Source organism: Phaethon aethereus, assembly GCF_964289735.1.
Source record: "Phaethon aethereus genome assembly, chromosome: 5".
Lineage (NCBI taxonomy): Eukaryota > Metazoa > Chordata > Aves > Phaethontiformes > Phaethontidae > Phaethon > Phaethon aethereus.
Genome location: NC_138579.1, coordinates 64745241 through 64762800, shown reverse-complemented (window position 1 = coordinate 64762800; position 17560 = coordinate 64745241).

The window sequence follows — 17560 nt, the reverse complement described above, 5'->3', positions numbered from 1 at the left end:
CACCCAATACAATCTCCAAAAATACTGTTACGTGTACGCCTAAGCAAACATTCAGATTATATGCACTGAAAGCAGCAACAGAGATTAAAAAAGAAATACTATTAACATGCAGTGCTACTCCTACACCAACAGCTGGTAAGCCCTCAGAAAAGCATAAACAAACTAATTAGACACAGAAAAATCTTTAGTGTAATGATGTCCATCCACACATTGTACCATCTTCTTTGGTAAGCAAGGGGAAAAGGAAACCAACACAATTTCACTTGCGGTCATGAGACCTATGCACCAGTGAACTTGATCTAAGTAGGAGGTACCTTTACATATACCTGCATGCCAATGTACAGAAGCATGCCTGCTACCCCGTTAACTGCATACAAATTCCACCAATTTCTCTGTACAGCCGTTCAAGAACCCTCCCCCCCCCTTTTTTTTTTTTTTTTGCATTCATAAGAGCTGCACCAGTCTAAAAATTCCCAAAGGAATATGTGGGAGCTTGTGTTACCTGTGTGATAATACTCCAGTTGTGAAGTTTTCAATACCTATAATGGATTACTGAAGACAAGTCATTGTACAAAGTGAGAGCACCTATTAAAATTTAATTACAGTTTTTCTACTGTTGTTTCCAGAACCCTGCAATTCTGTGTACATTTCCTGTCATGTATGCAAGTTGACTAGTGAACTTTCAGCTAGAAGAGTAAAAATTCTTCCTTAATTTAATGCATCAGACTGGAGAAAAGGTGAAAAGGGGAAAGAAGAATCCTACAAGATCTGAGAGATGACTATTGCAAGATGGCCAACTTTGTCAGCAACCATGCATCTGGATGTATGAACCTATGTCTACTTCTTTCTGGTTATTGGATTTAATTCTGTTCAGATGGAGGTTAACTTTGTTCCCCTCAGTTTCTTCCTTCTTCATTTCAACAATCATACCACAACACGAGCATGGACCAAAGTCGGGTGTGTCATTAGGTTTGAAGCTACAGAAGGCTTTTCACCAAATGCTTTTATACCTCTCCAAATAACATATGTATTTGCTTTTCAACTCAAAGGTACCTGCATGAATTGCACAATCCTATCCACAGAACTGGTTTTCAAAATAAGACGCAATACTGAAGCATGGCTGCTGGCTTCTGTAAAAGCAGAATCTGAATATGAATGCTGCAGATTAGATCCTGTGGCTGTTATACAGTGATGCAGTTCAGTTTTAATCACCTTATTAGCTGTGATTTTAGTTTAGGTCAGGATATCCTGTGACACAGATCTTAGTGACTTGTTAGAGGTATAGATAGTAGTATCAATAAGAGTTTTAGAAATTTTTACAGAAGTGAAGAGAGTGAGAATCTAAAGCAAACAGAAATAGGCTCGGAGTGAATTTAGTGCTGATGAAATAGCCAAGATTTTCTCCCAGCCATAGGTTCTCCTAAACTTAGAGATCTGCAAAGTCAAAAACGTATTTTCTTCTTGTTCATTTCAGAAATATCGTGTATGTTCTTACTAATGTGTAAAAACTACAGATTAATGACCTGCAAATTTTCCATTGACTGTGGGGCACTGCCATTTTGCCACAATGCCAAAACCTAGTTCAAGTGTTTTGCAGAGTCACCTACTGCTCAATGAAATTAAAACAAATGGAGGATTTAAAATTTCACAATGCTTCATGCAAACAAGATTTCAAAACAGAGAGAACTGTAAGGTCTTGGTGGGTCACAGAAAAGAACACTACTGGCAGGGAGGGGCTCTTCTCTGTGTTCAACATTAATGATCACACAACCATGGAGGGAAATTAAGTATGCTAGCGTTAATAATCTGCCTCCTTTCAATGGCCCAAATCAGCATAAATCTCCCTACAGCAGAGGAAGGGCACTGATTTACATCAAATATTGGACCACTCATCCATTCTTGAGATATCAGGTTAAGGTATGTATTCTACCATTTACTGGCAGCAGTTGGAACATTCCCTTCATCTTAAAAAAGATCTTAGGCACCCACTACTGTAATCTTTACATTTATAGTAACCTGGCAGCTTCTGATTTTATTTAAAGTAAGTTCTAATTGTACATGGGATTTTAGGTCTCAGTTTATATTTGTAATATGAAACAGTATTCTCCTACAGATTTTTCAAGGAAAGCTGAGAAAACACTATTTTTTTTAAGAATGCAAATGAAGAGGTAGAAAATACTCTTTTTTTTTTTTTTTTTTTTTTTTTTAGTGATGGTGATGGGAGAGCAATAATTTAAAACAGAGACAATGACAAGCAGGACTTGAAAAAGAGACATTTTCAGTCATATACTTGCTATTGTATTTCCAGAGTCACAATTATACAATTTGCCCCATGAGTTCCATCATTTAATTTTTATCATTCAATACATTATTTTCATATCAAAGATTTTCACTAATACATAATTCCTGTAGGATTGTTATAAGATTATTTGCAAAAGACTTTTTAGGGTTTTTTTCTCCCCTTGAGCTTTTCATTCTAAGCAGGAAACGATGCTGCTAGTATTTGGAAGAGCTCCAGGAAGAGCAGTAAACTAACATAATATGTGCTGGATGAGAAAGGATTACAGACAATGGAATACACTATATGCATATGCTTACTTCAAAGAAAGATATCCTGCTCTTGCAATACCCACACTTTTACTGTTACTCCCTGCTGCCCACTCTAATGAACAAGTTACAGTCTTCAGCTTTATAGATCCTGTCTTAGAATTGCGCACGGAAATATTAATTGCAGCAACTTGCCATACTAATGGAAGGATTTATCCATACCCCTACTTACACTGTTACTCAGTGATTTAGCATGCCAGTGAATTTGTAGATTTAACTTACTGCAGATTTCATTTCCTGTAAAAAAGAACATCAGATGTTTTCGTCATTCCAGTAGGCTACACTCGTCCTGCTATCTCATGTGAGAACCTTGTAAACAACAGCGGTAGCTTATGTCTGTAGAGATCCCATAACAAAGCGTAACTAAAAAAGAAACCTAAATTTTGACATTGCTGAAATACCCCAGTTTGGGGTAAATGAATGGTTTCCTTTCCTCTTTTCCATTTTCCGCTCTTTAACAAAATTAATCAGCTTGTAGTGCATGGCATTTGCACTCTTTCACATGGTAATGGAGCAGGTGGTCTGGGAGCTGGAGCCCAACTCATAGTCAGGATGCAAAGGAAAGCATTTAATAGCCTAGGAAGTGGAGATGCCTTTAAATAAAAAAAAAAAAATTAAAATAAGCCCAACAGCTTGGGGTGAGAGAAAGTGAGATCCATAAGGTGGGCAAAAAGCTTTGATAGGGTTATCCCCCAATGTTCTGTGGGGTTCATGGAGATACGAGTTCTGCCCCCAATCCTTTCATCTGATGGGATCAAAGGCCCAGCAATTAGCACATTGCTGTATGCCAGAAGGTTTTCACTCATTATTGGAATATGTAGTTTTTCAGATATACATCTTATATTTAATTGTGATCACCTGGCCTCAAGAGTATATCAGGGCAACCACAGAAGAAATTGCAATTGTCAAGTTTTGAGTTTATTGCCTCAGAACTTAACCCCATAGTCTGCAAAATACCTAAGGCAAATAATATATATATATATCCAAGTTGCTATTCCAGGCAATGGGCAAGTAAGTACTCGCATGTGCTATTTACTGTGTGGCTGATATCTATATTTTGGGTCAAATTTGGCTGAAGAGTTTATGGTTATCAAATACCAAAGAACATTAAGTATTTCTATAAATTACACTTTGCTTGTCCAGAAAAATGAATGTATCATAAAATATTGCTAACCCTCCTCATATTCCTAAATAAATTTTATATACTTAGTTTCAGCATAATTTTTTTCCATGTTTCATCAGTGGAGCTTACTAAAAATCCCACAGTGTAGAACCCAAAACTGAAGAGGCTGAATCTCAATTTAAAGAGCATGAAAAGACACAAAGGAAAGATTGGGTAAAGTTTAAGCCACTGAAAGTATGAGTCATTATTATATAACAAGCAAGTTGGGTAGGTTCTGGTATTTTAAGTTGAAGATAACATAGGTTGAGAGGGGAAGAGAGCACAGAAGTGGGAGTCAACAGGGGAACTGAGGTAAATTAAGTGGATATGTAAAAGTTTAGGAGCAGTAATAGGAACTTATATGCTCTCTTAATTCTTGTTTTCCTACATTTTTTTTAAGTCTCAGGTAGAGCTCTTAAAAAAATGTTAACTCTGTTTTCATCCCTTGGGATGAAGTATCCATATAAACCACATCAATGTAATTAATTTTCACTAGGTAGCTATTAGGCAACTTCTAGGTAACTTTGACAAACTTCCTCCATTCATAGAAGACACAGCTGGGTAGAAATTAGACTCTAAAAATACTTTCACACAACCTGCTTGTTTTCTAGTCACTGTCTTCTTATGTTATGCTCATTCCATCTGTCAATAGATATGAGTCACACATTCGACCTTTCAGTTTCACTTGCGCACATAAATTTCTTCCAATTTCCTGTGAAACAAATACTTTTAACTCTTTAGGGGCTAGCAATTTGCACATACAGCATGCTAGAAAGGCTAAAGGAGAAGCAACCTCTTGTGCTGATACTCATAGTTTTCCAGTCTGCACTATGTTTTGAAAGCAGATTGTATCTTCATTTTGCTGACCACCCTTCTACCCACCCTACCACTAACTTTCACTGAAAAACTAGCAAATATGCAGTGCTCCAGTTTAAAAACCACAGTCTAGTTATATTTTCAAAGAAAGCTAAACAGCAGAGAAGCAGATACAAGTCACTCCTGACATTACCAGCCATTATCAGCAGATTCACTGAAGGAAAAATAACATTTTACCATTTTTAAATCTGCAGCAGGCAACATTTGGTTCAAAGCTAACTTAAAAATAAAGACTCATGCTTGCCCAGATGCTACCCACTGACATAAACCATGATGTCTTTACCAACAGATCTTTTTTTTTTCCCCTCCCCAAACACAATAAACACCTCCAGTACAAAAAAAAGGAGGAACATGGCCACAAAGAACATAGCAAAATGTGAAAACTAGAACATTATTCTGGGATTTGGGAGTATATTGCCTTACTTTTTCTTTCAGGCATAGTACACAATTTAATTTAATCTTTCAGGAACCTTCCAAGACTGGGGGGGGCAGGGGTGGGGAGGAATCAGTTTTAATAAGAAACACAATGCTGGACTACCGAAAAAGAGACCAAATTCTGCACAGTGCTCTGGTAAAGGAGGACAGAGACTTGACACGTCCAGTTTGTTGGGACACATTTAACTCGTTATTGTTGAAACAGCAGCTTACCAGCAAGATGCTTTAACAGAACAGTAGACTCTCAGTCTGTTTCAGTTAAGCGCTGCGACGGCATACAAGGGTCTGTGGTTTGGCCTTATGCTTCTCTTCCAAACTACACCAGACTCAGACCAACTGTTATATTGTTCCATCATATCTATAAGCAAAGTTCCTTTTACACTAGTGACTGAGATTTCTCCACCTATTGGCAAAAATAGGGTGTCAGGGTTCAAAGCCCGCGGTTGCTGGAAGTTTTGGCTGGAACCTCTCAGGCTCCTATGCCTGTACACCAATGCAAAAACCTAAAGGGACCGGTGAGGTTTTAGCATCGTCATGTGAGAGAATTGCTTTAGATAACACTGTAAAGTGTAGAAGCACCCATAAAACCTGCTCTTGACTCGATGAAGGCTGAATTTTTTGACCTTTGGTCTTTAATATGTTAACATTGAAATAATAAAACAGAATGTATACAGACTAGTCAAATTAACAAACCTGATGAACGAATGAACATCATAGATGCACGTATGTGGTCTTTGTGTTAAAAATCTTTTCCTTCCTTACAGACAACACACACTGAAAGATTAATTTTACTTTTGGTGGCTTACCCTCACTGCTGACATAAGCAAATCAACCAAAGAAAAAAGAACTTTCAAGTGGTACTGAGGTGACCGGCAGACAGCAGTTTGTACGTTGGTTCCTGAACTGAAGAAAAGGAAAAAAGACCATATATGGACAACACCAAAAACAGAGCCTAAAATTAGCAATAAGCAATATTAGTCAGTGGGGGTTTTGGTTTGTTTTGTGAAGTAGGGGGGCCATTAGTGGTTTTTGTTTGTGGGGTTTTTTTTGTTTGCTTTTTTACAGTGTCAAGAACTGTACAAGCTGCATTTGTATGCTGATACTTTGGTCATTAGGTCCCTTTAGGCTAAATTAAAATTATCATTCTTCAGGTTCTCTATATTCATTAGTTCAGATAAATCAGAGCCATCACTTAAAAAAAAAAAAAACAGGAAAAAATCTGTTAACACTGTAGGTGTTACTATCAGCTAACTGTGCCAATGGCAAGTGTTTAACAGGCAGCTTTTCTGTGTCAAACTTAGTCTTTCAGAAACACTATGATAGTTGATCCATTTACAGATCTATACAGTGTCTACTATTGCTTTCTTAAGGTTTCAAATCTCTCAGCATTTTTTCCTCAACTTCTAAAAGCATAGAAGTCCATTATTGCTCAAAGTCCTTCTCACTGAAGCCAAATGAATTTAGAAGATGACTGTCAGAACATGTGTGTGATGACATAGCAACCTACCCAGGCTGTTCTGAAGTCAGTGCGTATTTGCTTCTCAAAAAAAATTTAATTATTGGCAAGACCATACTTTTATCTCACAAATCAGGCAGAGAAAAGAACAGAAGGACTTAAATACATTCATAGTAGAGCTTAACAAAGAAAAGTTAATATGAAGATTTCAAATAAATGTTTCACAGGAGACTCTCAGTGCCCAGATTTATTGAGTGTTAATTATGAAACTCTGACCTAAAACACAGACTCTGATTTAAGGCTAATTTAAAATACAAATAAGTACTTTACATGTTTTAACCTGACCCCAAATTAGTTGAAGTCAGTGGGCTATATCAGTTAAGAGTAAATATGTATTTTAAGAGCCTGATTTAATAATTTTCTTTAGTTATTTGTAAAACCCAAGATGACCAGTAGAAGTGGAATGACGGAAAGAGTCAAAGAGAGTCTGCACTAAGTTTCTCTTAAAGGGTCCTTCACAAAAAAACAAGCAAGTGGCCCATATATTAATAACAGTGACAATAAGAATGAGAAATCCATATTTTTAGATTCTTTACCAGATATGAATTTGCATCAGGTGACTTGCCACACAATAAAAATTTTTCTGCAAATCTGTAGAGGTCTGGTGACTATAGTCATCTTTTATTTGTATCTGATAATTCCTAACTAGGGAAGGTAAAATTTACCAGTGGCCTTTTGGGCTGAAATTCTTATCTGAGGCAATGTTAATAACAAAAGCCTTTAACTCCATAATTGGGAGTTGGAAAACTATTTACTATTAAAAGAAGCAGCATCCTACATTATTGTCATTTTTTCATGATGTTTCTAAAAAACTTGAAGTTTAAAAACCAAACAAAAAAATGCAGGATTGTGTGTGCTCATTCTTTCCTTATAGTTACTTAACAGATAGAACTGGTCCGAAACAATAAGTGGCTAAGCGTTTTCATCAATATTTTCCAACTATAGCTACTAGGAGTATCAAAGTGTGATCAAAGTATCCAGACAGCAACAAATTTCACACATTGTTCACTTTCTGCAGGTTGTTCTAGAACCTTAAGTTTAACCAAACAATGCAGAATGGGAATAGACAGCTTATGATTTAGCATACCAATATGCCCAGACACCTTCATCTGTATGCTGGCAGAGTTTTACATCTAGAAGCTGCATTAAAATTGATGAAAGACAATGTAACTTCTGTTGGGTTATTCTGTGCATCTTTGAGTTGACAAAACAATGTAGCATTCCTAATGTTTGTTCACAAGAAAGTCTCCCAAATATTTCCCTTGTTTTACTTAATGAAATGTCCTTGTTCCAAGTAACTTGATTCCCCGTTTTGATGCTGTTTCACTGTTTCCACTCTTAGCTCTTTGCATACAGGCAACCATAGACCTAGTGATTAAGCCACCATTAATAGCAGGTTAGAGACACAAAATTATTTGCTAAAATTAAAGGGTGTGGGAGACATTAAAAATCCTTCACATCAGATGATTGTAGAAGTCTCAGAATCAGTGAAGGTTTAAAGAAAAACATACAATAAAATAAACAAGTATCTTTAGTGAATAATTATGACACATACAAGACAATGTTAGACTTGTGTGCTTGATAAATGTGTAGAGGCGCACTGCAGAGCAGGAGGGTAATATGCATGATTGCATGGGATGGTAGAAAGGTTTTGTTTTGGGTTGGGGGGTTGTAACTGCTCTGGAAGGCTTCATTACACAGGAAAGGCAGTTGTTCTGTTAGTGCTAATTAAGCCTCAGGGAACAATTTGTTGAGGTGGTTGGAGAAAATTTGGACAAGCAGAATTTTAATGTTTTAATCCCAAGCAGAAGCAGAAACTTTCAAGGTCCCAATTTCTGGGATTCCAGCATAGGAGCTAAATGACTGATGCTTCAAAGAGCGAGAACCCCAGCTTTTCACTGAAGCTTACAGGTGTTTGCAGCACGTTGCAGGATTGAGTCCTTCTAATGCAGTTCCATTACTACATTAAAATAATTTCAATTAACTGCATCCTTTTATATAGCTGCGCTACCACAGAATACTCTTCTGTTTGTCAGAGTCACATTCAGCAGTTCACAGTTGTATATGAGAAGTACATCAGGCAGTTGGTTTTAATCACTAAAGGTTTTTCCTCTTCTTTTTTCAAACGCTTGTTAACAAATGAAGGAACCATCACTCTTCCAGGAAAGAACATCCTATAATGCCTATTTGATTTCGTAAATGAAAGCCCTCCCAGAAACAGCACTGATGGTTGTGCCCTCATACTGTCACATGAGCTTGTATCAAAGATGGACTGCTAGCACAGATAGTGTCTGATCTTTCACCTAAATGCAAATTTAGGTGTTGCCTGTTTTTTCTTCTAGGTCATAACTTAGAGAACTAAGAACAGATAAAAGGCAAACAAGATAAAAGAGACTGCTTGTTTCTTTGCTGACAGAAAAAGTGGCGAACTGCGAGGCTGTCTAGGGAACAAGAAAAAAAAAAAAACAACAGTTCCCTGCCAAGGAAGGCAGAGGGTAAAAAAAGCGGGAGGAGGAGGTGTTTTCTAGATTGGCTACCTGATTTAGAGCTGAGAAACAGAACAAGCAGCTGTGAGATATGAATATTACCAATTTTGTTATGGATTTGCAAGGGGTAAAAGCAGAGGAGAAGTATAGTGAATCATGTGAGGGCAAGCAAGAAAGATACAAGCATACACGGATTCATATATTTGGGGACAACTTTTGACTCAGGTAATATTTTAGAGCACTGGAGATGAAAAACGTTCCCGTTCGAAGAGTGTCAACACTTTCTAATCCAGGGAAAGACATAATACAAAAGAATAATAGATGGATTCTTTGCGGGGCAACACCACAGAAGCAGATTTAAAAAAATATTTTCTTTTTTCAAACACAAATATCCCTCTCTATTTTGACTTCTCAGATGCCTTTAGTTGCAAAAGAACACTTCAACACAAATACCTGTATTTTACCAAATCCCATTCTTCTGTTAAAGTATGTTCTCCCAGGATTCCATGAGTTTTCCATAATTTATAATTTTGCAACCTTCCCACAAATCTCCATTTCCCTTCATTATTTTCTTTCCTACATCCCCTATCTTCTTTCATTCCCATCCAATCAACATCTCTGCTTCTGTGTCTCTCTGCAATTCTGTCATTCCTTGACCTTGTTCACAGTCACTGATGTTCTTCAATTTGCATTCCTACACACATCTCCTGTGCATTAACCTTCTCTCACCAGCTTCCTCCTGCTACCACAAATTGCAACTGTCTTTCCTTGAATCAGCTTCTCTTTGTTCTTTCAGGGAACAATGCAAGAAAGTGACCACATTGTCCAAGGACAACCTAAGCTTCTCTCCTCACAGGATGAAGGGCTATAGTAATCATTTTAACAGCACGTTGGAAAAGGTAGCCTCCAAGTTTGCTACTGAAGTAAGACTTTTCTGTCCTAACCCACAGCATGTACATTTGGAATTAAGAAGAAGAAATTTTTAAATAATGGATGTGTGTGTTTAAATAATGCATACAATACGTTTGATTAGTTATGAGAAGAGAAAAAAACCAAAACACACACACAAAAAACCAAACCTAATTTTGAATAAGTGATGTTCAACACTGAAATCCTCAGGAGCTTAGTGGCTGCTTAATGGTTGGATCCACAAAACAGTTTTCTTTATGCAAAAGGAAACCACCTAACACTAAATATTTTTCCTTTAATGTGTCTGAAAAGTACTCAGGTACATTTGGGCATTCCACTTTTAGCACCCAGAGGCCACAGTCTGCCTAGGCACCAGGCAGAACAAAACGGCAGCTTTTGTTTCAGGGAACAAAATGCTGTTAGACTAATGGGTACGTCTAAAGTCTAGAATTTTAGCAGAAACATCAACCATCCCTCCTCTCCAAGAATGCCTCAAAATGTCCTCAGTTCCTCAAAAGTGTAAGACGTGACTTATTCAAATGCCTAAAGGATCTACTTTCAAATAGTTTCAAATCATAATCAATTATCCAAGGATTTGTTATTTAAATTTCTTTTTAAACACAGATTGTGTTCTAAGTTTGGGAAGCGTGATACCTGTTATGCAGAAGAGAAGCTGAATCCTTTTTTTAAAAGGAAGGGATTGATGCACTCTTGACCATGAAGTTGAATTCTGAACTTCCAGGATGTGAACTGCCTTTTAGTTGTCATGTTCCATAGACCCCAGGCTCAGAAAACCCAAAGGCAAAAATGGTATTAAAACTAAATTATCATCTGCCTTAAAAGGCAAGGAAGAGCTAGTTTAGAACTTCAACATTAAGACAGCAGTAGTGTTATTCCTCAAAGAAGAAAAAAATACAGCCCATCGGAAAAAACCCACAACTGGTTACTCCATGTTTCTTTACAAATTAATTTCATACTTTGTCAAAGATTCATATACGACTTTTGTGCCATGTAAATCTTTCTTTGAAGGTTCAAATGACCAATACTTATTCACAGCCATCTACACAAAGAGAAATAGTAACTCATACACAGTCTGAGGGATAGTCTTTTAAACCACTGTTTAAGATCCCAAATTATTTCCATAAGTATTATTTATCTGTTTCAACAGATCAAGGATAACAAAAGAATATGTAACAAATTAACAACCCAACAGGTAACTGAAAAACATCAGTAAAGTTGGATAAGTTATGAAAGTTGACCCAAAAGAAGTTTGGCAAAAATGCCCATTCTATTTCTAGAGTTAGAATTCAATAGTTCAAGCCCATTGCAAGTCCAGCACTTTCCTATCATGCATGCTTTGTTTGTGTAATTAAAGAGATGAACTAACTGGAAAAGTATTAAATATTTTTGTACAGCTTGCTTTGGGTCTTTAATTCTTTTTCATAAGACTTTTTCTACCTTAAGTACCTTGTAACAGCCTTCTTCAATCAACAGATATTTTTTTCTTTAAAAGTCAATGTTACACATATGATTTGGATAAAAGTCGAACAATTAATGCCGAGCTTTAACATCATGGTTTATATATAGCTGAACACTCGACCACTTGCTTAAAGCAAGAAAGCCTGAAAGAAGAGGTAGTAAAGACGAAAATAAATGATTGATGATTAAGCCTGACATAAGGGTTAGAGCACTGGCTCAGGTTCAAGGCAGCAAAGATTCAGAATGTAATGTACTGAAGATGTACCAGGACCTAGAAAATACGCAGTGAGGGATAAGTGAACCAGAATACAACTGCTTATCTAACACCAGTTAGATTTACCTTGTCATCGTCACTTTACATTTAGAGGTCTTAAAGAGGTACAATCAAAGTTAAAGCTAGAGATAAGCACAAGGTTAGGATCAGCTGAAGTACTGTGTTTATAGCAAGCTTTTTGAACCACTGCGAAGGCCATACGCAGCAGACAAGTGAGTTAAGACATAATACAGAGACAGGCAAGAAGTATGGATAAAACTTGCTGCTTAGGAGAGCACAGGTTGAGAGCAGAGCAGAGTTCCTTGGAGGCCCTGGGCAGCTTAGACAGATACTAGAAATAGAACACAGTTCATGGTATAGTCTGGCATTTGGAGATGTTAAAACCAGATTTCAGGATGATTTAGAGTTAGAGCATAAAGCACTTTGATCCCCCAGATGAAGGAAGTAATTCATCCTACAGGGATCTTAAAGGAGATTGAAGACTAAAACTGATGCAGGTTTTTAGGGTTAGGTCTGGAATCTGGAAGCTTAATATTAACAAAAATCAAAATGCATGGACAAAAGCAATGCTTACTACTCAATTCCACGGGATAAGCAAAAGTAATTACAGAAATATTTAGAATGAAAGTTCAGTTCAGACATAGCTGCAAATAAATTTTATACATGTCAAGAGATTAGGATGAAGGCTGTGAATCACTTCGGATTCAGATTATGTCCCATGTGGGCAGAAGTTCCTAGTTTACTGGGCTGTACAGTTAGGGAACAGAGATAAGGTTGTGAAATGCAGTGATTAAGAGCTAGATTCATATCACAGTGCTGAAAAGGCCACAAGTCGAGGACAAGAATTTATGCTGGCAAAGGCCAGGATTAAGTTTGAGATAGGCTGAAATCCCTGAGCTTGGCTAAGAAAAAAGTGGCAGCTTCCTTAAGAGATTTAAGGCACATACAAGGTTGTAAACTGTAGAATAATAGCGTAATAGAGATTTGAAAGTGTTACAAGAATCAAACGTTTTGGTGGAAAACTTAACAACAGTGTGGTACATCTCATTAGCCAGGGAAAAAGATCAGTCAACACTCAAGAGAATTATGTAAACTCTGAGAAGAATGGGAGTAAAAACATTCTTACTGCCTCCATTTAGCAGTACTTATTCTGTAGATGGTCTAATTCCCCAAGATAATACTTCAAAAGTGGAAAATAAATACAGAAGTCATAACAGCACTGTACAAGTTATGACCCAGAGCTCAGTAAGAGTGTTGTAATTAAATCCCAAGTCTTGATTTCATGGATCCCTGTCCCAATCAATGACTAGAAGCACTAAGATATGCGAAAGACTCTTCACCTTTTCAGGAAACATTTATATTAAAATAAACATGGAAAAGTACATAGCATTATAGCCAAAAGTAACAAGACTAGATTCTCCCTCTGTCTAGATTAGGGGACTGGAAATAATACAAGTAAAAATAGTAAAAGGAAGCAGTGCAGGCAAAATTATCTGTTCATTTTAAGGTTTGGGTTTGTTTGGTGTTGTTTGTTTGCTTTTTTTAACTTAGGGAAGTGAAAACAATACGCATCATATTTTCTTTCTCTTGAAAGAAGTTATGGATTCTTCCCACTATCTTGAAGCACTTTTTCTGTATTTTATAACTCAATTTCATATGAGGATAAATAAATGTCATTATCTAAATTCTGTTAAAAACTGAAACACAAGCTTAACCTTGTATACAAGTCAACCTTAACAGAAAGGGAGCATTCAGAAATAATTCCTAGTTAAAAAAAAATACATAAGTTTATTCAAATGCCTTAACATGCAGAGCAGATTTTATTAGTGTTCCAATTGTTTGTGTTCTCATATCATTTAGAAATTGTTTGTTGAGGAATGTTACTGTTGAGAACTTTTAAAGGCATAGTTCTTGATTTCATAAGTTCTAGAATGAGCACCAAAGAAAACATCTGAAGTTTAGTAAGATTATAAAACTAGATAATTAAATATTAATCTTTTAAAGACTGTATAATCTGCAAGAGGAAGGAGGATTTAAAATAACATGAAGTTTCCCACAATCATGATAGGATATTTTTTCCATTTAAAGACACAGGCAAAAATAAAGCATTTCAGATTTGTCATATACCAGCAGTCAGGAACTAAGTGTTTTACTTCAACTAGGTGATAGTATAAACAGCTAAATTTTCTCGCTTCTTTTGTTCAGGCATCCTTTCTCTGTGAATTCAGTTTGTTTACTACACCATGCAAGTGGCTGAAGACCCTTTCGGTTACATACGCTACATACAGCGATCATACCACGTCTCAGCACAAAGGCAGGCTAGTTTTCGATGAAATGTTTTTGTCCCAGAAATCCACTATTTTAGAGCTTTGTTCCCCATGTCACTGTTTCTCCACCTACATAACGTTTAGCCAACTGATGAATCACTAGATCTCATCACCCTATGGTTGGCAGTATCTCCCGGGCACACTGCGTAAATGGCTCCTCAGGCCACAAAGCTGGTGAAATATAGTTCATACTTTCATTTCCTACTAATGCCTTTGGGTTAGGTTACAAGCCAGAGACCAGCACAAAACTTCTTCCAGTAAGTGGGAATCTATAACCACCCCAGCAGCTGACATGGGATATCCCAGACAGCACTTCTAGGAAGAAACAGTGAAGTGGCTTCACTTCCTTCTAGGCATTTACTCTGAAGGTTGGTAGAAAAAACAGCAGTGCTGAAGACCACATTTCCCCTTGCATAATCCTACGATGAATCAGGTAGCTGGGATGGAGGAAGGAGTAAGGGAAGGAAACACAGAGGAAGTCCCATTTTGTACATTTTATGAACAGTTTCACAATGTTCCAGAGGATTTTTTAAAAAAAAAAAAAAAAAAATCAAGCTGACAGCTCTGCCTTTTAAAAAGTAAACAGATGAAGTTGCAGAAACACCATGCTGCTTCTGTCAAGAGGTTTCCTGGGTAAGCCAGGCAATCTTGCTTTTCAATGTCCATGATAGAGCCTGGGCAGTTCATGGCATTGCTCCATTAACATCTGGCTAGTGGCTAGTCTGTGCAAGGAAAGGCAAGCTGACTGACATGCCTCATTGATATTAATTGACTACAGTCGGTATAGGACACCATTCCTGGTCAAATAAACGTTAAGTCACAGAAGACATCTGATTTCTCCTCTTTTTCCCCCTTCCCCAGCCAACCATAGCCTTCTGTATGTAGCAATTCAGATGAGTGTTTTGTTGTTTGAGGAGATGAGACTTTATAGTCTGTGGCTATTCAACAAACAATAGACACCCCAAGAACTTTTGAACAACGTGCTGCTTTCAAGGTGCTGGAAGTAAGCACTAGCTTAGGTGCTTGAGGCAGGGCGTGTACATGTCTGTGGTGAAGCATTGTTACTGCTGTAGCTGATTAAAAGGGGACAAACTGGGTATAAGGGGTCAATAACTAAGCCAGTTCTCCAGGACTGACTCATTTACACAGAGAGGGTTTTTTTGCTATCCTGCAGTCAGTGCAGAAAAATGTGAAGTAGTTATGACTGTACACTATGGGTACAGCTGCATGAAAAGTAATTCTTTCTTTAAATTGGGGAGATTAATAGGACAGTTTGGATACTAAGGGTGAGGTGTGGGTTTGCGAGGATCAGGTTTAAGCCAACTTGGCATCTGCCTCCCTTCAGAGGCAGATTCCTGCATGTTTTAATACAGAGGTAGACAGAGTTTATGCTTTAGAGTTTTTCTCTTTTGACAAAGATAAATACAACTGATATCACCCACTCCTAAGCCCTGGCTCACTAGCACGTCCATGAGCCACTTAAACTAGCACTGTGTAGTCCTCTTCATAAGCACAGGGTCTTGTTTCTGCATAGGACTGAATTTCACGCCATTTGACTATAAGAAATAACTGTTCATTACTTGACTAACATCTCAAACAACACACTGGGTAGATCTTGAACATCTCCAGAGCTTTCCTTCAAGTAACAAATTATTTGGCTCTTTATCTTCCATGGTTTTGTCTCTATTTTCAAATTGTGTGCCCCAAATTTGAAGGTGCTACCACCCATGTGGATTCTCAGAGCCAGAACTCCAATATTTATAACCTGCAATTATCCTCTTATCTGCAAACAGAAGAAATGACAGCAACGTCATGTATTGCAACAAAATAGTACAGAAAATGTATCAAATCTGAAAAGACAGCCTAAGCCATCTGACCCCTTCTTTTCACAGTGCCAAACATCCCTCTCATTAGTCTCTCCCCGAAGGAAGCCTTGCTGGAGAAGCCACTTCACACCTGCAGAAATATCTTTGTTGAATAATGGGGTCGGTAAAAGCATAAAATATTTTTATTGCTCAAGTTTCCTCACAGAACCAGTATCTGGCTGCAGGGCGCTTCCACCTACAGATCAACATAAAAAAGATCCTGCTGTATATATGCTGTCCTCCCCCACTGGGCAGGAGTAATGGGAGAGGGGAATTCTTCAGTTACTACTCTGCCTAGCTGGAAGACAGACATTCCCGTAAAACTGTGTGGGAGCATTTCACAGTGAAACCAAAACACTGTTAAAAGTAAATTCAGCGAACTTCTTCTCATGCAGTGCTGCTATACGAAAAGATAAGGATATTTTATTATAGACACACAAGTTGCCAGACACCAACACCACTGCAGTGCCAGGTTGCCACCAGAGAGCTAACATGCCTTTTGTCCACAGGATCCTTCTATTAAGGCTGTGGACCAAGTCATACCTTCACATGCCAGTCTCAATCTACTCCTTATTGACCCAAGGAGCTGAGGGCAATATATAACTTGTTGCTTCAGATTCTATGCAATGCAACTGTTTTAGTTCAATTAAACTATTGTTTGGAGATTTCACAATCAGCTAGTATAAGTCGACATGGCACCCTCGACTTTCAAATTATACCAAGTTTATGCTGCTAAAAGAACAAATATAATCTGCCCTTACAGCATTGCCATGCAATTAATGAACTTCTGTGCCAAATCTGTTTCGCGATAAAAATTCCTGGTACCTAGTTGCTTCATGCAGCATCAGTCCAAGAACATACTGAAGTGAAAAAAAAGTCATACTACAACTATGATGCACGGCATTTTTAATAGAGTTGTATTGGTGTGATGTTTAGGTATCCAAGTGACACAGAGTAACATGGTATCATTTTGTTTTGCAAGTTTTATCCTCAATATGAAAAAATAATGAAGGTTTACTCTCTGCGTTCTACTCATCCCAATTTGACAAAATTGAAATACTTGATGTTTAATGTAATTGATTTTCCACCCACCAGGACAATAGTTAAACACTAAAAATCAATGCCGATCTCTAAACTCCTACTTTTTTTGATCACATTTGACTGTTGTGTAACAAGTCATATTGAAAAGTGTCAAAGTGAAGGGAAAAAGGTAGCAAAGGAAATATAAGGTGGTCAAGACCATCATACTTTTCATAATAATGACTTAGAGCATCAAAATATTAATGACAAAATAATGCTGCTTCACAGTAAAAATCTGTTGGCTGTTTAGGACACTGGTGTCCTAGAGCTGGCCTGTATTCCCGCTTCATACCAAAGGAAACAAAAATTTATTTCATTGCAATTCTGTGAATGTCATTGGAGTAGAACTAAAGCTTCATTCTTGGCCTGAGCAAGCCCAGCTACTGCTTGTCTGAAATTTCTGGAAGAGCTACCCCAGAAAACATACTCTTCCATTAAGCATCAATGTGACTTCATGTCTCAAACATTTGCAGCTACTACCACTCAGATTTTCTCGGTATCCTTGAAGGCATATAGATTAATATTTGCAGAAAATATTTTTAAA